The sequence below is a fragment of the Ruditapes philippinarum genome, unplaced genomic scaffold, assembly GCF_026571515.1.
Source record: "Ruditapes philippinarum isolate M1 unplaced genomic scaffold, ASM2657151v2 ctg7145_1_1_1_1, whole genome shotgun sequence".
NCBI classification, from domain to species: domain Eukaryota; kingdom Metazoa; phylum Mollusca; class Bivalvia; order Venerida; family Veneridae; genus Ruditapes; species Ruditapes philippinarum.
In genome coordinates, this window is record NW_026862276.1 from 6020 (window position 1) to 32705 (window position 26686).

Sequence of the window (26686 nt, forward strand, 5' to 3'; positions counted from 1 at the left end):
GACAGAAACTATACATACTGTTATATCCAACTTGCCAACAGAAACTATATATACTGCTTTATCAAACTTGCCCACAGACGCTATACATACTGTTATATCAAACTTGCCAACAGAAATTATACATACTGCTTTATCCAACTTGCCAGCAGAAGTTTTACATACTGCTTTATCCAACTTGCCATCAGAAGCTATACGTTCTGTTATATCAAACCTACCAACAGAAGCTATGCGTACTGTTATGTCCAACTTGCCGACAGAAACTATACGTACTGCTTATCCAACTTGCCACCAGAAGCTATACATACTGCTTTATCCAACTTGCCAACAGAAGCTATATATACGTTCTGTTATATCAAACCTACCAACAGAAACTATACGTACTGTTATATCCAACTTGCCGACAGAAACTATACGTACTGATTTATACAACTAAATGCCAACAGAAGCTATACATACTGTTATATCCAACTTGCCAACAGAAGTTATACGTATTGTTTTATCCAACTTGTCAACAGAAGCTATACATACCGTTATATCCAACTTGCCACAACTTTATATAATCGACTTTTATATGCATCCTAGTTATTGACAATTTTATTTAATCGTATATATTATTTTTATAAGTCATTGGTTTTACGTGTTTTCTGTTGCTATTGTTACAATTCATTAATTCCCATATTAGACTCACTGTAACAAAAATCTTATTTGCGTATTTAGAATCCGTGGTTTACCATTTTTGTACCTTTGTGATCTTGAAATTTTTATCATTAATACTTAACAACTACTAATATGTCTTTTATGTTTCTTAATTTGTATGTATCATCTTATTGTTTAACAATATTTTTGATTGCTGCCACATTGCTGCTGTTTAACTTGAATATTCCAGAAAGTAACCATGAACAACATTAACGATAGAAAAATATGTTTAAGGTTCAGAAATAGAGGAATATAATCATGATGCCTAAACTTAGTATAATCGTCAATCGGTTGTTAAAATCACAATTTAATGTAAACTTCGTAAGGAACCAGTTAAGAATTTAAGATTCTAGCCCAAATTATTATATACGGGAGATAACTGTGGAAGAAAAAATTTGACCTTCGGTGCTTTCCGTGTTTTACAGTAAAAAGTAATTACTAAAGTCTTGGCGAAATAAATATTTCTTTTTTAGTGATTAAATTCTCCCATCTGAACAATAAGTTTATGTCATTTATGATTTTATATTGTGAATCGAAACTCTCGGAAAAATGGGTGAAATAACGAAGATCAACGGTAGAAATCTGGTTATTTGTTTATAGATCTATTATAGCTTCTTTGACGGATTCACAGACACAGGCCATATCGCAAATCGTTTTCATACAATCATGTATACAAATAACATATACTATAAGATTATACTATAATATTGTGGTCTGTGGACCGAAACTTTTCAATTTTTCTAGGCAAATCAATCTTTCTTGACGGAATGAAGGAAATAATAAAAATGTCAAGAAATTATAACTTATGCATAGTGCCTATATAATTGAGAATAATGTTCAAGTGCCTCAGTAAAGAAAATAAATCTAAGCTAGGTTTCTCACGGGTAAACTTTCAAATGAACACCAACCGCTTGCATGAAGCACCAGCACTGTCGGCAACAACAACATTACATTGTTGATAAATATGTCTACATTAATACTTTTAAGGATGATATTCGGCCATTTATTATTACAAGTTATCGGATAGTTCTATCAGAAATAAATTCACCTTTAATAAAGTACGTAGTTTTCATAACCCGATATTCAGGTAATATATAAGGTAATTATCAAAAATAGTTTGTTATAATCTAATTTCTACTGTAATTTGTCGTACATACTTTAATGTCAAGTCAATGCAAGTCCGTGATTGACCTAATAGTACTGTCACCATCGTACTGTCACCATCGTACTGTCGTGCTGTTACCTCCGTACTGTCGTAATGTCATCATTATACAGTCGTACTGTCACTGTCACCATCGTACTGTCGGACTGTCACTATCGTACTGTCGTATTGTAACCATCGTACTGTCGTACTGTCACCATCGTACTGTTGTACTGTCACGACCATGCATTCGTACTGTCACCATCGTACTGCCGTACTGTCGCCATCGAACTGTCAACATCGTACTGTTGTACTGTCACGACCATGCATTCGTACTGTCACCATCGTACTGCCGTACTGTCGCCCATCGAACTGTCAACATCGTACTGTCGTGCTGTCACCAACGTGATGTCGTATTGTCAACACCATACAATTGTTCTGTCACTGTTACCATCGTACTGTCGTACTGTCACCATTGTACTGTCACCATCGCACTGCCGTACTGTCACCATCGTACTGACACCATCGTCTGATGTACTGTCACCAACATGCATTTGTACTATCACCATCGTACTGCCGTACTGTCACCATCGTTCTGTCGTGCTGTCACCATCGTACTGTCGTATTGTCACCATCACAAAGCCGTATTGTCACTGTCACCATCGTACTGTCCTACTGTGACCATCGTACTGCCGTACTGTCACCATCGTACTGTTGTACTGTCACCATTGTACTGCCGTACTGTCATCATCGTACTGTCGTACTGTCACCATCATACTGACGTACTGTCACCATCGACCTATTTTATTGTCACCACCATACATTCGTACTGTTACCATCGAAATGCCGTACTGCCACAATGGTACTGGCACCATCGTATTGTTTAACTGTCACCATCGTATTCTTTTGCTTTCACCACCTTACATACGTACTGTCACAGTCGTACTGCCGTACTGTCACCGTCGTTTTGTCACCATCGTACTGTCGTTCTGTCAGTCACCATCGTACTGTTGTACTGTCATCATCGTACAGTCTTACTGTCACCACCATACAGTTGTACTGTCACCATCGTACTATCGTACTGTCACCATCGTACTATTGTATTGTCACCACCATATATTCGTCCTGTCACCATCGAAATGCCGTACTGTCACTATGGTACTGGCACCATCGTATTGTTTTATTGTCACCATCGTACTCTCTTGCTTTCACCACCTTACATACGTACTGTCAATATCGTACTGCCGTACTTTCACCGTCGTACTGTCACCGTCGTACTGTCGTACTGTCAGTCACCATCGTACTGTTGTACTGTCACCATCGTGCAGTCTTACTGTCACCACCATACAGTTGTACTGTCACCATCGTACTATCGTACTGTTACCATCATACTGTAGTACTGTCAACATCGTTCTGCCAATAAAGTTAATAGAACCACGTCAAAAAGAGTGAGAACTTCTAAGCAACAACATTTCAAGGTTATGTACAACCTATTTACAACCGAATATTCATTTTCCTTTGACACTAAAAAATTGTATGATTAACATACATTGAGTTGCAAATGCTGCAAGATATTTGCAACAAGCAGAGGGAATACACTCAAATACATTAAATTGGGAAATGCATTTGACAATAACAATCAAACAAAGCAATATGCATACACTGGCGAATATGCCCTATACCTATAATCAAAATATGTATACAGCGCGTCTGCAATCCTTTGATGAATTAATCACAAAGCAGACCCGGGGATTACATTGATCAGTAATTGATTGAATTACAATTACTTTCAGATTTTATTTTAATTGATTATGATTGATAACTCAAACTTGCATCTGTAATTAATTAAATTACAATTTATTTAAGAGAGTACTATAAATTGAATATTATCATGTTGAGTAAAAATGTACTCCATATTTCATGAAAACGTTAAAATAACACTTTTTATCTTATTTTTGCAGCACAAAAATAATGTTTACAAACACTCTTTCTTTGTACATTAAAACATTTGAACAGCGCGCAGTAATATATTTATTATATATGTAATACAATTCAATACACAATTTATCACCGCCGTCTATGATGCGAAATATTATTTGAATATGTCATAATTAATAGAATACCTGAAGCTACTTAGCATCAGAGGAAATACCTTAGCAAGTAATCCTTACGAATAATTATTAATATTGACTCCGCCTTTTTTCATATGTATATTTCATATATTTCATAGACTGTCGCCTAATGTCGCAATAAACGCTAAATATTGCAATCGCAGTTTCAACGCTAAACAAAATCAAAAACGCTAAATATGGCAGTGAGTTTTTTTAAACTGGATTATTAGATCAAATAAAATGTATTGACGGTAAACTACGGTGTTCCATAAGGGTAAGGGTTCCATAAGGGTTAGGGTGCTTTATCCGAGATAAGTTAGTACAATGTCATAGCACGACAGTACGATGGTGACAATACGACAGTATGATGACGACAGTCCAACGTACTGTCGTGTTGTCATAATCGTACTGTTACCCTCGTACGGTCACCGATGTACTGTCACTATTGTACTGTCCCCATCGTACTGTCCCTCCCCACCATCGCACTGTCGTTCTGATGCCATCGTTTTGTCCTTCTTACAACATAATTGTGTCGTTCTGACACCATTGTACTGTCGTTCTAACACGATCGCACTGTCGCGCTTCACCATTTTTTTTTACATCAGTACAAGTTTTTCCTTTTATGAGAGGGCATTGTTAAAGTGTGACCTTATATGGCATGATAAATTTTACATCCATGTTAATATCTTATTATGCGCATACTTAACAGGAAGACGACAATACAACAGGAAGTGACAGTACGACAGTACAATATTGACAATACGACAGTATGGTGGCGAAGAACGACAGTAAGATCACCACATAACATGATGCTTCGCCATTGTACTGTCATACTGTCACTATTGTAAAGCCGTACTGTCACCATAGAAATTCATGACGTTCTCAGCTCTAGCGGAACACCGTCACATGAACAATTAATTTCTAATGATGAAACATGTATGCCGATTCCAACAGCAGTGCTTAGTCATTACAGATTCTAAGACGACCCACAATTTTCCCTGTTGAACATAGAAGGACCAAAAGGGTTTGTTATTATGCAATAAACTCACTGTTGAGATTCTCTATTTAGACACGTGACGTTAACATTCAACATTTGACGTAATCATTAAAATGTAACGCGCTGAAAATGAGTTATAGTTATTGAATTTATTGCCTTGTAGCGTAGCGAGTGCAACAATAGGTTCTATATGTTTAAAACATGAACTGTAACTGTGTGACTAATTGGGGTCTTCTATAATACATGTTAATATGATAATACACGTTAAAATATGATTTTTGTTTTCAAAATGGATTATTTTACGTTTTCTTGATATATGATAAAAACATGTGCGGGGATTTCAGATTGACAAATCTGCCATCTATGTTGTTTTATTTTAACATAAATCAAGCCAATCGGATAATCGTATAGATATATGTAGTTTGTGTAGTAAAATATATAAAATAGATAATAAGATGGCAGTGATGTCTTTGAGTTACTACCAGGAGATTATAAATGAAAAACTAAATAATTTATAGTTCACACTCAGAAAACATGTTTAGGTAGGAGGCAATTATCAACAGGGGAAAATATTGTAGAAGGCTACTTTTAAATATTTTTGTAAAAATTGATATTTATCGATAATTTAAGGTTGACATTTTTAGGAAGACATATATTGACGAAGACTGACAGACTGCTAACAACTGACAGCTTGCAGTCATGAACACTGTGAGCGTAAAACAATTGACTTACCACCTCTGTGTTTGATATACTCTGGACTTAACAATGCGGTTTTCTCAAGCCGACTCTTTATCTCTTCTGTGTCCCGTCCATTCTCTGCACAAACTATAAGCTCTAATAAGTCAGTCTGCCAGGTCTTTCTCAGGCGCTCTTTAAAATCTGTGTAACCTTTAGCACCTTTGCCTATTACGTTTTTCAATATCGTGTGATTCTTATCAGTTGGATCCTTACCCTGTAACATTGTATTTTATCCATAAGATTCAAAAATATTTTACCTTTATATCAACTTAATGTTCATTACATTTTAACACGTTCGGTAAGCGTTTAATTTTTGTTGCATTTGTAAGAATAAGATTAGCTTACCAAGTTCACTTTTTGAAATAACTCATACAGAAATCTTAAGATATTTTATAGAATATTTCAAATGTAAGTTACGAGCATTAAATAAGATTATTTATCAAATGCATCAGTAATTATAATACAATCAACAATTAAAATAAAAACTCACCATGTTACACATGTCATCAAATACTGACAATTGAAAAAAGTAATCTAATCGTACTGGCCTTTAAACTATTTTATATCGTACCTTGATATTCTTTCTGTCTGCGACGGTAAGTAATTCAAAGCCTGTATCACAATCAATTATAGGATCAGGATGCAAATACTTCTTGAGTGCCACATAATTCTTAATTATGGCTTTACGGAAAATCTCATTATCACAAGACTCTGCCATCTCTAGCTTTCTTAAATATAGAATTATAATTCACCATTTATTAAACAATCTACAAATAACACAGTATGGTTTGCTTGACAACATGTTTAGTGTATTAAAGATAGTTGATTTCTATAGCGATACAAATACATGTGTATATTATACTTATAATTAAATAAAATATTGAGAAATATTGTTGAAAGAAAATGCATATTCTCACTTTTCGTATTTTCATTGTAAAACATTGGTTTTTCATGTCATCGGAACATATTTTCAATATTTTCACTGAGGTCTTGACAGAATACTTTCGGCTAAATTCAGCCAATACACAATATTCAAGGGAAGTCAATCAAATTTTAATGTTTAAAAAGAGAGAACAAATTGTGGTATGAAAAATATCATATATCACTTATGGCTTATGCCGCTCATGAAATATTTATTTTCATACGTTTCGATGAAATAAATCCTGTTTTAATATATTTAAACTAGAAATGTGTCTTCAGGCCACGGATGCCCCCGCATGCAGCCAAAATTTCAGATGTTATAATATTTAGTTCCAAATTTGTTTGCACAAATTATTTTTTTTCATTTTAAGTTCAAAGCCCTTAAAACTTTTCAATGTTATCACAAACCATTTTTATACAAAGTTCAAGGCACTGAAACTTAAATAATTGAGTGTTAATCTTTTGTAAATTGCATATGATGCATATTTGTAGACAAAACAATGGCTACATACATTTCCACATAAGTATGAGTGCTGAAACTGAAAATTCAAAATTTTTCCGACATTCAAGAAAGATAACTTTGTCCAAAATCATTGAACCACGACCAAATTCAAATTTGAACTGCTTATTCCTAAGACGTATCTATATGTCAAATTTGAGTTAAATGTGTACAACCATTGGAAAGATAATGAAAGGAAAATTAAAATGCCTGATTTTTTTCAAAGTTCAAGTGGGATGACTTTATCAGCTTTCATCAAACCATGAACATATTTGAAATTGACCAATGCATTCTTATGACATATCCATATCTTTAATTTGCAGCTGTTGGGGAGATAATGAATGGGAACTGAAAATTTCCTCTTTTTTTCAAAGTTGAAAGGGCATTACTCTGCCAAAAACCATCAAATCATAACTAAATTCGAACTTGACTTGAATTTACTCATGACATATCCGTATGTGAAGTTTGAGTTGAATGTGTAATACCGTTGGGGAGATAATGAACGGAAACTGAAAATTTCATATTATTTTCAAAGTAAAAGGGGCATAACTCTGCAAAAAATCATCAAACCATGACCAAATTCAAACTAAACGACCTGTATTTTTTCATGACATATGCATATGTCAAGTTTGAGTTGAATGTGTTATACCGTTGGGGGGATTATGAACTGAAACTGGAAATTTCATATTATTTTCAAAGTAAAAGGGGCATAACACTGCAAAAAATCTTAAATCATAACAAAATTCGAACCTGACCTGTATTTTCTCATGACATATCCATATGTCAAATTTGAGTTGAATGTGTGCAACCATTACTAGGATAATGAACGGAAACTGATGATGACGGAATGACAGAATGATGGAAGGACGGAATGACGGAAGGACGGAATGAACGAACAGGGTAACACTATATGCCCCATGACTTTTTAACAGTTTACCGTTCTTATTTTATATGTTATAAAAAAGAATATTATATTCGTGTAGATGCAATACTTAATTTATTGAACTCGCTGAATAAAACAATATTATGCTCGCCAGAGGCTCGCTTAATTTATGATTTTACTCAACTCGTTCGATAAATTTAGTGATAAACCTACACTCATTCAATATCCTTTATTTAGTTTACTCACTTACACAAAATAAAACATATGGTTTCTTTATAAAACAACACTCTGTTACTGCTCTTGTTTAAGGATTCATAAAATAAACAGCGTTTTGATAATGTTTAGATTCATTGGACTTACATTCGTTTTCTTAAAAAATTAAGGGAACATAATTAAAATCTATAACATATTAACGCCAGTTTACTATTTGAAAAATTAACTTATATGTGATAGACGAAATCATTTTATTCGAAATTTTAGGAGTATTTCAATAATGATAACCTTCTTAGGTTTTGTTCATGGACATTTTCAATTATTTAAAATGGTCGCATGCCAAAACCAAAATGTCGGTTGAAAAGGTGGGTCCGAACGTTCAGTCGTTTTTTATGTTGCGAATCACCTTCTAATGTTACTGAAATAGCATTTGTCTTGATTATCAATTCGATGATTCCTATGTGTAAATTGTTAAAATAACACCCATTCAATATCATTTACATGATAAGCAGAAGAAATCTAATTTATAATTGTGAGGCGTTTATTAACTTTCAACAAGTTACAGATTTAGTTGATATATATACATACACGATAAAACATATTGCAAAAATAAGTACATATACTTTTTTCTATTGAACTTTTGTCTTTTGGAATAATTTCATCCATCTTTATATTTTATTTGGTTTACATACCCGACTACTCGCGTTCACCTATAGTTAAATTCTATTGCTTCTTCTATTTTTTGTGTGGTTTTAAATATCATTTTGACAGTCCTTTGAGCCATTGTTCCAAACTATACACCATTGATACTCAAACATTCTTATCTATTAATAAATAAAACATACAAGCCAACACGGTAATCAATGAAGATATCATATTTCTGTTTGCTTAACTACCATTAGTACTTTATAAATATAATGATTTTAAAATTGGTTATTCAACTTGCGTGGATAAGTTATTCACCTTACAACATTGATCAATTTAAAATTGATCTTTTTGATCATTTTGTTTAATCGTTTTACTTCATCTGTTTTATGTTGGTTAAAAATTTAAGTTTATATATATACAAATTGAGTGGTATGTTTGGCGTAAAGAATGATAATATACGATAAATGAACAATCGTAGCATAAGGTAAACGACTAATTATCCGTAATTATCTACAAGATTATTTTCGCCATTTCCTTAGAAGAACTACGTGCGAATGGCTACATTACGAGCAAGTTACTACGTTTTTAAACTTTCAACCAAATTAAAATTCATTTATTCATCCGATTTTAACATTACGACATTAATATGACATAAGTATAGAAAGGTTATTGGCAATAATGCAATGGGAGTACAGAGCAATAATAGTAACAATGTTCATGTTGTTTCGCTGATTGATTGTACTTTTCATATAAAATGATTATGATAAGCCTTGTGTCGATTTTTATTGTTGCTTTGGCCAAAATGAAACAAACTAAACCATTAATGCCATTGCTTCTGTTGCCGAATAGAAACTAACTATACAATAAAATACAGTTAGTTAATAATTTTACGATGTTATTACACTTTTCATCATGCAATGTTCAATGCTCGTAGCATCTCTTTGAAAATGACAATGTTTTTTGGTTGTTCAAGAACGATATAATGGTACAAACAGAACATAATAAAAATATTAAGTTTGCTTAAAATAATAGTAATGCTTTATATCATTCATATAATGATATAAAGGGAACATCAGACTGTCGTTGTTTATTGATATCTTACGTTCGATATAATAAGTTCATGTACACAACTATAATTGTAAGGGTTAACCCTAGACCTAACCCCTTACTATGACTAAGATAATAACAGAAATGACAGCTTGTTTGTTTTGAGAGATAGACCTATCCACGCGTCTCGATAAAGAAATGTGCGGTTGACTAATTCTATTTGGTTATTGTATTCAAGAAAATTGAAATATGAAACATGCGATTCCATTGAATCATTAGCGCATCTTTTATTTCCAATTAAGTGTCATACATGTACTTTGAAATCAGAAGTCAAATGATGATAATATTTGTTTTAGTCTGACTAGCACCGGTACTACATGCTGCTTATTAATGGAAAGTATGCAAAGCTGTATAATTATGTTTAATATTTTATGATAAGTGCATACAATGATATCTGATTCAAAATATTTACATTTAGATGTTGTTTTTTTGTGTTTTTTTTAGTTGTTAGGTTTATCCTTATTTTATTAAGATTCACGCCTACGGTGTCTCGAATAGCAACATAGTAGTATTTCATGTACATCAAAGTAGTTCTCTGTTTTTGATCATATAGACAGCAAATCTAGACAGCAAATCTAGGTAACAGCTAATGACAGCATATATACACATATTTTAGAGGTGCTATTGATTCAGCACAATGCATGAAAAGACCTTAACCTATGCCAGCTTACATATATTTTACAAGAAAAGGCTAAATCACATCCTATGACTCAAAATACCTCCCAATGGAGGTAAACAGAGTTGCCAGGATACACTGAATATTTATTTCAACATTAAAATGGGACAAATTCACAAGTTTTGGTTATATAACGGAATTATCGATAGTAAACTTTGCATTGTTTCGTGGTTATACACTTGGTCAAAAATATGAGTTTTTCTACAATCCAACATTATGTAGTCCTTTAAAGAAAGAAGGCACAGGCTTATTGTTCAATTCTCTTTATTCGTGTTGCCAAAAGTGCCTTCCATGTATCGCATTCTAGTACTAATTGCTGAAGGTAAAGAAAAAAGATATGCTTAGAGTATTGCCGTGGCCCACAAAACCCTATCATTGATATCAATGACTAGTGATGTGTGTCATTATATATGGGAAACATTTCCTTATGTTATTTCACCAACTTTAGTTTTTGCATATTATTATGCTCATTATCAGTATATACGTTGTTACATTTTTACATTATATCTTAACCAATTTTGCATTACTTGAATATCCTGTACTAGAACACGTTTTAACAAAATCAGAGGATGTTCAAAGTCAAGATTGATGTAACAGTTTCTATATAATTTGAAATATTTTTGTACCAGAAAGAGTTACCGCTCTTTATATTCTGCTTTCGTGAAATTGGCTCCGCCTATTAATTTTCGTCTATTTCCGTGATAATTCCATATATGGAAGTTGCAAAATCGTTTACAAATGTTAATCGCGTTAGAATGTAAAAGGAAAGTGTGGTGTTGTAAACCTGAGTTTGTCAAGTTGATGCAGTTACATTCTCAACGTCATGATGCACAGCATTAAACGTATTGTGTACGTTCTATCGTTTACATTTCTACATGTCGCAAATTTGAAATTATACATTTATAAATCAGTTTGCAATTTATCTAAGTTGCATGTTAACAGCTTTCATTTTATCAAATCGAGATAATCAAAATGCTTAATACCAGTGCAGTATGCACTTACAAACTTGCTTGCATGATTTCAGTCGGCCATTTTCCCTAGCCATGTAAGATAACTCCCTGTTTCCCTGTCTAAAATTCCACCAAATTATTCCCCTTTCAAATGAACTCAAAGAAGGGACATTTTAAAAAGACTTTGTATTTATTTATTCGATTTTTTTATCAGAAACGGACAATTTTTTCTTTACCTTTGTTTAATTTGCTTTCTATCTATATATGGTTCCTATGGTAAACATATGAGTTTTGATGGTAAACAAATGAATTTTCTGAACCGAAAGTAATCTAACACACAGCGTTGCTGTCATCACATGTAAACAATACATTAAATCGGTAAGAATATTGAGATATTTGTTTGACTATCAGTTTCAAATGGAAACTATTAATATGGAAAACAGCTATGTGTAGTTTATGTGTATTGTTTTAATGTGTTTGTCTGATATTTTAGTTGTAAAAGCCATGTACACTTAGTGTCGCTTCATAGCAACCGAGTTTAAAACGTGAGCGGTAACTGAACGAGATATAGCAAAGCGCATGCTCGCGCACTGACTTCCGCTCTATCGAAATACTGCATATACGTATAGCGAAAGTTCGTAAGTGGTATGTAACTCTCGGATCGACAATTAGATTTTTACTTATCTGTTTAGTAGAACCGAAGTATACATTGTCAAGTTTCAAAGGCTGGAGTTTTGGCAACGAATAGCCTCTATACATATATGGTGTTTTACAATCATGAAGAACTTGCTTCAAGAGTGTTCCATTATCTTCGAATTTTGGAAAGGATATTTGCGTTAATGTATTAAAGATAACATAATTATAAATATGACAATTTCTATTGAAAAGGTCTTGTTAAAATTGATACATGTAGTTAATAAAACTTAAATTGCATGTAAGAGGCAGCATTTGTTTTATAAACAGTGACTCTTTTTTAAACTTATTGATTTAAAGTATTGGATTCAGAGTCCTTGATCATGTATGGCAGGCTATTTATTGGCTACATGTTGCTTATTATTAGCTTGTGAATAATTAGGTATGATAATGATACTTTCATTCTTCAATTATTGTTGCCAGAGCCGTAAAAATGTGGTTTACTTGGTAGACCGTTCAGAAATGGCTCTTTTAGATATGATCCATATGGAGTTTTAATTTAAGTTCTGCGATTCTGCCATTTTATTTGGTATATACGAGTACATTCATTTTCAAATGACTGATTCTTAGCGCTGCGCATGCATGACAAGATATATCTAGCGAACAGATAAGGCGTTTTAATTTTCAACTGAAATCATTCAACCAGGTCCTGACATGCCATGGGAAAGTGATACATACATGGGAGGGAGCAAATAAAGTGAGTAAATATTCATAAAACAATTATTAAAAACATTTATTACAAACTATTTCTATATTCGTGTGAAATAGTTTGTAATCAAGGTTTTTGTCATAATATTGATATTGTCTGCACACATGCCACTTACGTGTTCTTTGATAAGTGGTTATAACTATGTGACTTGATATATGGTATATACTCTTATTGAAGGTAACGGGTTATTTTAAGTTTAATAATAAATATTCAGATTGGCTATTAAAATTGAGTTTTTAAAGGAAAATTTCAGAGTTTACTCTGCAAAATGTTTATAGTTTCTGACGCATGTTTAATTATCGCAGTTATTCTTTTGTGCCTGTTGTGAAAATTTTAGTCAAACATTTTTTTTTGTGTCCAAAAAATCGAGAATAAAGATCAACAAGACAAAGGCAACGTTCTTAGGACGCAGCAAACCCGATTTTTTAAAAAATGGAATCAGGGATAGGTGAAGACTCATTACAACCGTAATAATGGCACACTAATATTCAATGTGTTACATACCTTTAAGTAAGGTCTATTTATATTTAAGCTTTACCAGGCCTATAATGATGTTTTCGAAATAAAAAAGATACTCTACTTAAGCAGTAGCTCCTTTTATCCATCGAATAGCTATAGAACTGTATACATATACACATACACTGTATACATATACACATACACTGTATACATATACACATACACTGTATATATATATATATATATATATATATATATATATATATATAATATATATATATATATATATATATATATATATATATATATATATATATATATATATATATATATATATATATATATATATATATATATATATATATATAAATATATGTATACAGTTTCGACTTAACGTCTCTGTTAAACCTATGTATTGATTAAAGGGATAAAAATTCTATTGTTTATACGCGTTTAGATCTCTGCTGTCTATTGTTATATATTGTCTGTCTGCTAGCGTGTAATGATATATATATTTATTTATTAAAAAAGTGGCTTCTATATACAGTTAAAGAAAGGACACCTATCTCTCTAGATTAACAACTAAATTGGTACCAAGTTTTGGTAACAAATCTTGTGGTTGTCTTTGTTTTGATATTCGTAATAAGTCAAAAAGAATATAAAATATAAAATTTCATCGCTAGGTTTGAACCAAAAGTAATTTCAGGCATGCAGGATTTGATTGCTCCGCGCCCACAGGGAGCTATTTGTGTTTACTTTTTTTGTCCATGGGCCCGGATTTGATCATTTAATCCCTTCGATTTACAGCTAAAAGTAAATCCGCATTCAAGAACTCCTTTTAATTTCTATAATGGTTTCCCCTTCGGTGATTCGCAACATGTCATATTAATGAATCAGAACAGGTAAGCAGTTCTGCTGTACATGAATTCGAAAGCTATAAATAGCTCTAAATGTTCTGATTTTTGACACTTAGGTTATACATTTGTTATTTCCCTTTTTTGTTAGTACATGGAATTATAATTTGTTACATTTTGAATTAATTTATACACAGCATAGCAAGTATACTATTAATGATTGAATTTGTCAATATAAAGAAAATTTCATGAATAAAACTTTAATAATTTTGCTTTTGATAATTATTCTTAATTTATATTTAAGAAATTAAATGTTTGCTAATAACATGTTGATATATTTGTTGTTTTGAAATAATTAAACTTTAGTATATAAAGTTACATTTCGTTGGTGACAGTGATGCAGCACACCACTTTGTGCTTCAAAATAATTCACAAGGCCGCTACTCCAATGGTACGAGACCTGCGTCCGGTGCATGTCCGTGCGGTGCATGTCCGTGCGTATTATTTCATGTGTACGTAACTTACTTATAATATATGAACAGAGGATAATTATTTGAAATTAATTTCATTCAAATACCAAAACCAGTTGTAACATCAAAGAATTAGGTAAAAAGAAAAAGGAAAAAAGATTGAATACCTATGGTGGCATATTTCTGCCACCAGATAACCTGATGCCTAACTAGTTGATTAAGAGGTTAACTAGTTACCTAACTATAGTTAACCTGATACCTAACTAGTTGATTAAGAGGTGAACTAGTTACGTAACTAGTTAACCTGATACCTAACTAGTTAATTAAGAGGTTAACTAGTTACGTAACTAGTTAACCTGATACCTAACTAGTTAATTAAGAGGTTAACTAGTTAAGTAACTAGTTAACCTCTTAATTAACTAGTTAGTTATATGGTTATCTGGTGGCAGAAATATGCCACCATAAATACCAGTTAGGTTTTTGAATAACATCTCTTTAGCAACCGACGACCAGATGTTGTTGTTTTAATCTGTCATTGGTGCATCATAAACTTATGGGTTCTCTAACACTATTTTGGTGAGCTTTTTAGTATTTTCTTTCGAAATCGATAAAGTATTTAATTTCGTTCGAGGCATTTTGTCGTGACGCGACCTGTCCGTGACTGTGCTCGTCCGTAAAAAATAGCTCATCTTGCGAAGGGTATGCCACAGCAAACCTGTATTTTGTGGCCTTACGAGCGGATGGACCCTCATTAAACATAGGCTAAAGATAGATAGCATCATTGATTTGATCTACATTTTGAACATGAAAAGTAATGTTATTGTATGAATGGTTTTAAAACAATTCAACAATAAAGTATATTGATCTCTAAATAAATCAATTAACAAAAGATTTATATATATATATCACCAATGACAAATAGCTTATAATCTTTGACTCTCACGAACATGCTGTTAGTGAATTTCCTCATACCTGCCTAAAATTCAGGTAACAGTCTTCTATTATATTAATAAATACTGTATCACCATGTAACGCGTGTATAACAAACAAAAAATTCCTGTGTTGGTCTTTTTGAAATTCATCCCATTTTTTTCATTCCAAAGTGTGTTCTACTTTCAGTTGAAAGAAACCATTTTTTTAATTTTGACATGAAAAAATGCATGTTATATTAGTATATTATAATATTAGTCCCTTTTGTTACTATTTGTATATTTGTTACAATTATTATAATAAAAAAAACAGACTTTGATATTTTATCATCTTATGTTACTGACTACAGTAGTGACACAAACAGAACATAGTACAGTCATGTCACATAACATTTTACAAGTCTTGTAAGTCTTGTTTGTATTCATTGGAATTACTTTCCTTACCAGGTAGGCATCAGTGAAAGCATTTTTTTTATATTAAATATCTTTCCCCTCTTTTTAATTATGGACAGTGCATAAGATAAGTATATATAATTATGCAAAAAATGGTTTACAAAACATTCGGAAAAAATCTACAATAGTACTTAATCTGAATATAACATGTCCTGTGCGTAGCAATAATTTGGTAAACTATCTGTAATGAGCGCATTTTTTTTGCGCGAAGCTTCTCAATTGCTGCATTGCAGCAACATTTGTACTTGTCTACTGTTTGAGTTTGGCATCCTTTCCAACACATCAAGATCCTTCGACATCACTTTTCTTTTACTCTGTTTATTTACACTGAGCCTAAAAGTATGTGCTTCGATATGTCTACCTTTCGAAACCGAAGTGACCGAAAAAGATGTATTTGAATATCCCAATACAGAAAACTGTACACAAAACATGACATCTGTTATTCCATGAAAAAGAGTTTACCTGATTACAAAATGTGAAAATACAGTACAAATAAATAACTACATCAGTTGACTTATACAGAAAGATTTATGATATTACATGTATTAGACAAGTTAAAATATATTTTGTTACGGTAAAGTATCTTCTTTAATACATTTACATTGTTTTGATCAAGTGGTATCGAAATTGTGCACAAGGTTCATCTTTAAAATGTTTTCAATTCAAATGTATAAATCTCAGTATTGCATTTTGTCATATAAAACTTATAACTTTATTATCCTAAAGAATGTAGTTCAATATATTGAATTTAAATGGTTGTTTGAACGCTATTATATTCGCGCTTCGATAAAAAAAATCCGCTTGCCTGTTAGCCAATGAAAATGTAACAACTCATACCTTAGTGCAACACCAAATCAAATGGTTTATTTATAGATATTACTTATGAATGAATAACACGAGTTGTTGAAAGACGAATATCATCTTTCTGTTTGGCTTGTTAAAATCATTCAAATGGTGTATTATTAAATCAATTGATTTTGTAAATATATTGGTGTGCTATCGATCTTCCAACTTGATTTAACGTGTTAAGCTTGCTGTCTGACATGTATTAATTGAACATAATTTAATACTTCATTTGATCAAATATATTAATCGTGTAAATATTTGATTTTCTTTAAATTGCTTTGTCACCACCTTATATTCAAAATACACAAGACTTAAAATATAACCCTGTTTTGCAGACATTGTCGTTTAAATAAATAGTTTTGTTATAATTTAAACATTGAGTGAATAAAGAAATATTTAAAAGAACATGTTTGCAAGTCGCATATCTATTTAGTTATTTATATAATTATCAAACATGTTCTGCCAAATCATACGATTTTATGAAAAAATAATGATCTTGTTTTTTTACTATGGTATCTTAACAAAAAAAATGAAGAAATATTGATCCAACTCCAATGCATTTATATGCTCAATGGTTATCAACAGTCACGTGCTATCAACAAAGCGTCGTTAAATCATCTAGTATGTCCTTATATATGGGTCCATTAGTTATAAATCGACTAAGAGGACATGGGGGTTGTTGCACTTTTTCATTTTCCTTCATGTACAGACTCAATCAAATCGAGTCTGCAATTTTCATGTAATTTTGCTGTTATTTATGCTTCTGGGGGATCACTTTTTTCCAGATAGTTATACAACTCAACAGCAGGTGTCAAGTGTTTTGTGGCAGCCGTAAAACGTTGCCTCACTTCAGTATTGTTATATTTTTGGTCCTTCAGGATAATCGATGCCAGCACTTTTAAGTGTTGAGAATTGAGTACCACACAAGCCGGTGCTAGGGGGCGTGAGGAATGTTGCACCTTATCAGTATCCCTCATGCCTCATGTACAGACTCAATCAAACCGAGGAATCACTTTTTTGCCAGATATTTCGAATTGGAACTTAAGTAAACAAACTTCTCTATAAAAAAAAAATCAATTTAGAAGACTGGACACTAGAATATTGCAATAGAATGGTAATATACATAATACCAAAATAATAAAAAGGCAAACTTGAAAAATCTTGCAGATTCGGTTTCATTGACAGTAATTAAGCTACTGTCTATACCCCCTAGCATCGGCTTGTCATGAGCAGAAAAAACACACATTAAAATGGTAATACGTTAAATAACAATTAGAGCACCCGACGATGTGGGCATATGGCTACGATATAAGAACCTTCATTATGAAAACAACTACTCAAAATATCAAAACTATCAGAAGTTATCAGGCTTTATATTACTAAAACGACGAGAAAGAGGAAATACACTATAACTATTTTCTAGAAGTCAATATAACCTCATTGAAATAATCTTCTACCAAAATGAAAAGTTCTATACAGTCTTTTCAAGACAGAGTGAAGCATTACGCCGTCATCAATGTTCATTTTGTTCTCCGTTTCTTTTCAATTTCAACATGAGTCTGCAATTTATCAGAATTTACGCATATCACACGCATCGTACACATATATTTGTACCACTAATTATCGTGAAGACAATTTCAAATTTTCAAACACTGACATATTAAACAAATCTTAACTTCAAATTTTAAGCAATATGTTTTAAACATGCACTGTATAAACATGTAAGTGAAGTTGTTCTTCTAGATCACGCGTTTCTCTTAGCAAGAAGAGAGTCAGTAGACAGAGCAATAAATAGCTATTTATAAACGGGAACCTTTCGCTAAAAGAACCATTCTGTTTTCCTTAAATCGTGTTTAAGTAGTCCATCTACAATCGAGATATTATACTTGAAAGTGATATTCTCTGTCTTCTAGGACAGTTCGCTATAAGAAGGAAAAATACTTCAAGATGTGTGTGTTATGTGGTGCCAAAAACATGTTGTATTACTAAAACAGAGTCAAATGATCGGAACACTGCATAAATGATTTGAACTGATATATTTTTCATCTTAACTATCTATGGTTCTATTTAATCAAACTTTTCTGCACTCGTTCAAAATTTATCATAAATGCATTTCTTGCATTATTACCCGTTACTCTATTGTTCACTTTTTCTTTACTTTGTATGACAGAAAAGACGTTAACCTTGTCATCTCGAATGATTAATAGACAATACTAACATTGTTCTTGTAACAATGAATACCAGAGACCACATTTGCCCTTACTCAGATATTTAAATGATAATAAGCAATTGTATTAAAACTAACAAAGAATTCACGTAAATATTTTTTGAAGGAAAACAAGTTCGCTCCTTTATCTTAAATCATTTTACTGTACACGATTTACTGGATGTAGGTTGTCACGTTTCTTTCTAGTAATTTTCTCGTATCGGTTTAGCTCTATAAGTTTTGGTGTTTACAGTTTCCTTCTTTAGACTATGACTTTTTCTAGATTAAATTAAGTTTATTTACACGCCTCAACACACCCCTATGTCAAATGTATAAATTGACGAAACGATTAAACAATGGTTAGTACCATTCAAAGGTACGCAATATAATTTCCATATCAATGTAACATTTGAAGAGTTACTCAAGAAACTTATTAGTTCTATTTAAAGGGACACAATTCACTTAATATATCAATTTTACGTTTGTAGAGTTTTTCATAAAATGTCCATTGTATATTTATATTTTCAAGGGTTAGTATGGTTTAAAGGGGCGCATTTCAAGTTTATATCAACTTTACATTTAAAGAGGTATTCATTGAACTTTATATATAAATAAGGAATAAGTATATATATGGTAATTTTTGTTTTACTTTAAGGAGGATGAAAGTAGGTAAATGTTGTTAATTCTAATACAGTAATAGTGTACATGACAGGTTGTTAATATGGTCTTTGTAAAGGTGCTGAGATTATCTCGTTAATAAAATTAAATTTTATTGCGTACATCTCACGGAACTTATCGAAAATCTATTGAAGATTTATGTATTGTGTGCATTGACCGTATAATCAGTATGCAGTTGATAGCTGCAGGTTATTGAAATCAAACAATACTTTTAAAAAGTACGTTGTCTTATTTAATTCATGTTTTATGATTTATGTTGTGAATTTTAAATTGTAATGTAGATTCCTTTCACCAAAGGTAAACATTAGCCTTACAATATTGTTTTGAATAACATAACGCAATTAATATGAACATATCGGTATAACAAAAAGATCTTTGAGTCTTGATAAGGGAATGTCTATAACTTTATATCTTATTTGATTCGATTGATTCTTCTATTTTACTGTTTGGTATAAATTACTTATTTAATATCAGTTTAACTGCCAAGGAGTCGATGTATTTTACTCCAATGAATTTCAAACACCTCTGGACATTTCTATCTAGACTAACTCACAAGCGAAAACTTTAATGCATATATCATATTTCTGTTTTGTTTACTACAATTAGTATAGTATATTATAAATAGTATGGTTATACACTACTTCTGATTCAGACTATACAATTGTTACAGAATTGCTTCTTTTGAATAATTTTGGATGACAAATCAATGTCCACTTTCCCGGCATATGCTTATATTCATATTCTGTACATAGATATCACGTATGATTAAATGCAAATATTCTGTTTCTGCTTTGTTTCGCTACAAATTGTTTATTAAGTCGGTTTTTAATTTGAGCAAAACAAAAACGGATCTTATGTCATAAAAAACGATAAGCTTAATACAGAAAGTAGCTGGAAACTTGTTTTGCAATTATTATTTTGCAACACGAATGTTTAAATTTACAAAGTGCTTATAAAAACGTTATTTGGACTTTATCTTTAAAAATGAAGGGCACGATTTTTTTATTCTTTGGCAATTATACCCCACGTAGAGAACCGCAGATATTCAATACACAACGGTCTATTGACATGAATGATATCTAAAGAAATCATATTCAATTGGCGTAACTAAAAACATACAGGTTGGATCGTGAGATTTAAAGAGTTTAAAAAAAAGAAGCCTCATGTTATGTATTTAATAGAAAAAATGGATTAAAGCAAAATATTTGATTTCCATATCACAATTACACTGACATTTTACGTGTTACATTATTTTTTTATATCAAATATGTTCAAACAATAATGAACTCTGATTAAATTGATTCATATGATAAAACACACATCGGGAAATCATTAGTTAAGAAATTGAGCACAATAGATAAATGATAAACGTTTTTAAAATGCAAATTGACTGATTGGTTTACCATTAAGAATATTAATTACGGTATTTCAACAATCATAGCATACATGTAAATCAAACGACTCATAATCCATAAATATCTAAAGCATTTTTTCCGACTGTTCTTTAAAAAACTACGAAAAACTGGCTTCAATCCGAGCAATTTACTACGTGTTCAAATTTCGCAGAATAAAAAATTCATTTATTCCTCCGATTATAAAATTACGACATTAATATGACATAAGTACAGAAATGTTATTGGCAATAATGCAATGGGAGTGCAGCGCAATAATGCTAACAGTTTTTAGATGTGGTTTGACTGATTTTTGACTTTTTATTTAAAATGAATATGCTATTATATGAGGCCTTGAGTCGATTTTTACTAAAACAAACTTTCCCAGTAAATCGTATAACAACAAACTAAATCATCAAATATAGCTTGGTAAATAATGTTATAGTATTGAACTACTTTTACAGTTTTAGATTTATATAGTATTACTTTAAATGTTCCTGATATAACTTTCATCATGAAATTGTTTAATGCTTATATTAACATCATTTGAAAACAGCCATGTTTCCGGTATATAAAAGTACTAACAGAATTAAGCAAAATACTTTCAAGTCTTCTTAAAATAACGTTAACTCTTTAAAGTTGGCATATGATGACACAACGGGAACATCAGTCTGTCATTTTTATTGATCTCGTGCGTTCGGGGTACTTACGTCATGCCCTAAACAGTAATGGTAAGGGTAACGGTAACCATTGCCCTAACCCAATAATTATGTTAAAAGATAATGACATTCAAGACATCTCCTCGACTTATTTTATTTGCTTATTGTATTAAAGAACATTAAAATATGATGCAATTTGCTACTAATTAATCATGAATGTAATATTTAAACATAAATTTACACTATTATAACCTGACCCAGTTATGCAAATGTGTGACTGTGAAATGTTGCACTTTACATTATCCCTCATGTACAGACTCAGTCAAACCGAGCCTGCAATTCTCTTGTAATTTTGTTGTGATTAATGCTTCCGAGGGATTACTTTATTTCCAGAATTTTAACTGGACTTGTACTGGAATTGTTCTGAAGAGAATATCCCAGATTTGTTTCTAAACGTTTATTGCTCAGACACTTGAAGAACAGGATTTAATCCAACAAAATGAAATTATAAATTAGAGTGCTAACTGAAGATTGTTAATGGATGCGCTTTATTGACTTTTTTCATAATACATTTAAGAAATTATTGTGCCAAAAGCGACATCCACAAGAAACATGTATCCCTTCATATATATAAGGGCTATTAAAGTGTCCAAAGTTTAATTGAACACAAGTCGTTACTACAACTGATATTTATTCATGTATAAAAAGCTAAATGTAATCGGACACTGTGTTTTCAATATATTAACCATATCTTATGAATAATTTTAATTATTTTGGCCGATCTAAAATTATAACCGACACATGAGATTGGTCCAACGATCCGAAGACTATTTAAACGATGTTGTTCATTATATGTATTTATTTTTGGTCTGATCATTTTAGCTTTAATGTAATATGACTTTTTATTTGTCTTGTGCGGTTTTGACAAAATTCAATTTTACATTCAGAGCAAAGACATCTACTACATTCGATGTAAATTATATTGTGAATAAAAGTACTGTAGTCGTCGTGGAAATTAAACGTTACAACACTGAAAGTATCTTTGTGGCAACTATTATATGATGCATGCATACAATGATCATTTTTTCAAAATATTTATATGTGGATGCTTTTAGTTTTTGAAGGTTATCGTACTTTATTCTCATATTAAGAAGCACGTCTACTGAATAGCAACACTTTAGATGGAATACAAACAAAGAAAGGAATTCAAAATATTCAGATATGTAACAAACGTGTCTTCAAAATCAATATAGTCAATATTTATTTGTAAATGCATGTATTGTATGTTAATATGCAGTCCTTTGTCCATAATTGACGTAGCAGAGACGAAAATTGTAATACTTTATCTACTGTTGGATATTACTATCCTTGTATATAAAATTTAATATTAATTACCACCCCCGCCCCCCTCTTCTAAATACTCTGACTTTTATAATTAGTTCCGCCAATAGCTTATTCCGATTTTGATAGAATGGCATAATAGTCCTAGCATAAAAGGCTTCACAATTACAGCACAATATTGTATGTAGTAATTGCTATTTGACGATCTTTACTTTACAATAAACACATTTACTTTTTTACATATTAATATTTTATTGTTAATATTGAGATGTGATATAACAGTCACTCTTTGACTGTCTCAATTTGGATAGCATTGGGAGAAAGTAATAGAGAAAAAATACGGAATCGTTTAGAATGCACAAGATGGCAAACTTGAAAATGTTACATATCAGTTTGATTGAGCCTGTTCATAATTGCAAGCTACGAATAACGCCCCCATCCTTGCACAGGCGTAAGCAGAACACAACATTTGAATATGTAATTGATAAATTTTGAGTTAAATGAAACAACTGCAGATGTGTTCATAAAGCTCTTTGAATAGATATCGGGCTAAAATTATAAGTACAGTTTCGCTTTACCTTGCTCAGTTAAACCTATATGCACTGAATATTTTTACGAGCCTTTCAAAAAAAATATACTACATGTATTATAATTGAATATTAAACAGTTTCATGTTTGCACCCGTTGAGATGTTCATAAGATTAAAGGGATAAAGGCCTCTATTGTTTATATGCGTTATGATTTCTGTAATTGGTTTGTAAGGTTGAGTTCGGCATTATTTTGTAAATTATCGTCTGCTAGCGTGTATTGATTAAAATGAATACATAAACAAAACAAAGTGGCTTTTATATTTATAAAGAAATGATCCCCGTCCCTCTAGATAACAACAAATACTAATAGGTTCATAGTTCCGGCAACAAAGCCGCGGTTGTGTTTTTTAGTATTCACCTTCAAAAGCTAATTTTTCATTATTATAATTTATGGATAGTTTTAACAAAAAGTGTTTTATTTGATATACCGTTTGGAGAACACACAGAGATCCTCAATAAAACAGCAAATGGACACAAATTTTCTATCCCATCAACGCTTGCTCAAGTTTATTGGCACTGAGCCGAAAATGTTGTGCTGTGATATGTTTACCTTTGGTAACCTAAAGTGACTCTGAATATCCCAATGACACACTTTTGTTAAGAAAACCAAACAAAAACATGACATCTGTTATTTATTCCATGAAGAAAAGATGATGTCTGTTCAAAAAAGGAGAAAATACAGTACAAAAATACTAGATGAGGTAACTGATACAGAAACAATAAATGATAGACGTATATATGTATATATGTATGTATAACTTACGATTAAGTATCTTCTTTAATCCATTTACATTTTTTTAATCAAGTGGTATAGAAATTGTGCACAATGTTCATTTTCAAAAAAAATATATTTTCAAATTTGTAAATGAAATTTCAGTGTAACTTATAACAATATTCTCCTAAAAAATTAAGTTCAATTTATTGCCTCCCTTGCTTGACAACGCTATAATATATGCGCTCCGGTTGGAAAAACACCTTGCATGATAGCCAATGAAAATTGAACAACTCATGGTCTATTTATAGAAATAATGTATAAATGCATAAGCAAAAAAAAAAGTTATTGGACGGGGAATGTCATGTTTCTGTTTGGATTGTTAAAGCTATTCGAAGAGTGTATTCACATGTTTTTATGTTACCAACGTACATATGCTTAACCACGCACTATAGCAGACGATTTAACTACGACTTATTGATAATGATATCACGTGACCTTTATCTACCAAAATATCATTGAATTAATTGAATAAGTTTTCCGCTTTGTAAGTATTTATTGATAAATATAGGGGAATATAAAATAGACATTAAATGAAGAACTAAAAGTTCAAAACCATATCGGGATATTGCAATAGAATGGTAAAATACACAACCTTACCGAATATACATTACAGTAAACTTGAACACTGGTGTTCAAAGGTAGTTAAGCTACTGTCTATATCCCCTAGCACCGAATCCATCAAAATTAAACATTAAATGGTAAAACTTTGCAATTAGAGCATCCAAAGATGTGGGTATACGGCTGTGATATTAGAGCCTTCAGCATGAAAATAATGATAACTAAAAATCGAAATTTTAAAAGAGTATCAGACGTTATAAGCCTTCATAACTTTTGCAACTTTTGCAACGGTTAGAAAGGAGATGCACAATATATTTGTTTCCCTAACAGTCACCTCATTGAACAAATCGCCAATCAAAATGAAACTTTCTACACAGTCCTTTCAAGAAAGAGTTACATAACGCTGTCATCAATGTTCTTTTTATCCTCCGTTTTGTTTTCAATCACTATTTGAGTTTCCAGTTAATTTATTAGTTTTGCGACTCACGCACATAGCACGCAACGTACAATATTTGTACAACTATTTATTGTCAAATTTTCGTACACCGACGCTGTATCTCTTTTTTCTACAAATATAAACTTCAAATTTTACGCAATATTTTTTTATAATATACTAATAATCAAACATGTCACAGTTGTTCTTCTAAATAACTTGTGTCATTTAGCGCTAACGTAGTTTGTACTAGCCATATTTATAAAACGGAAAGTACCATTCTGTTTTCCTATATTTGTGTTTAGAAGTCAATCTTCAGTCAAGATATGGGAGGAATATGCTTTGCCTTCTTGGACAGTTCCCTACTAGAGGGTGTGTTAACTGAGCTGTGTCAAAAACATGTTGATAATTTAATGTTAAACTTAAACAGAGTCAAACCATAGAAACACAGCAAAAATGATTTAATTTTTTTTTTTTCTCATCTTAACAATCCATGGTTTTATTTAATCAAACGTTTTTGCACTCGTTCAAAATTCATCATATTATGCTTTTCCTTTGTAATGATTAGCATTGAATTACTAGTAGTCACTTTAAACTGATAAAAGATTTAATTCATGACGTGTGTTTGGTTCTGTTTATTGAGTCGTTTGGCAAGTATTTTATCTGTACTGTCATGCGATATCATAGCGTGATACTTTACCCGTTACTCTATTGTTTACTTTTTCTTTACTTTGTATGACATAAAAGACGTTAAACTTGTAATCTCGTATGATTTATAGACATAACTAACATTATTCAATACACAGCGAATACCAGAGACGACATTTGCCCTTAAATAGATATTGAAATGACAATTGTATTATAACTACCAAAGAATTCACGTAAATACTTTCTTTCGGTATTTTTCTCTTAATATTTTAGCTTTTTAAGATTGGATGTTTATATTTTCATGCTTCAAACAATTTGAAATTGAGCACAACAGATAACACAACAGCATAAATCAAACTAATCATAATCCATAAAATATCTACTCTTTTATTGAATGAAAGAAGGAAAAATGTA

General features: G+C 31.5%; 1 long non-coding RNA gene across 1 annotated transcript; it reads right to left on the reverse strand.

The window, feature by feature from the left end:
- Positions 1–8: 8 nt before the first annotated feature.
- On the reverse strand, positions 9–24731 carry LOC132718532 (uncharacterized). Its single transcript, XR_009624098.1, has 3 exons — positions 24622–24731; positions 6255–6411; positions 9–5897 (listed from the first exon to the last, which is right to left on the reverse strand). It is a non-coding gene; the product is annotated as an uncharacterized LOC132718532 (long non-coding RNA).
- Positions 24732–26686: the final 1955 nt, after the last annotated feature.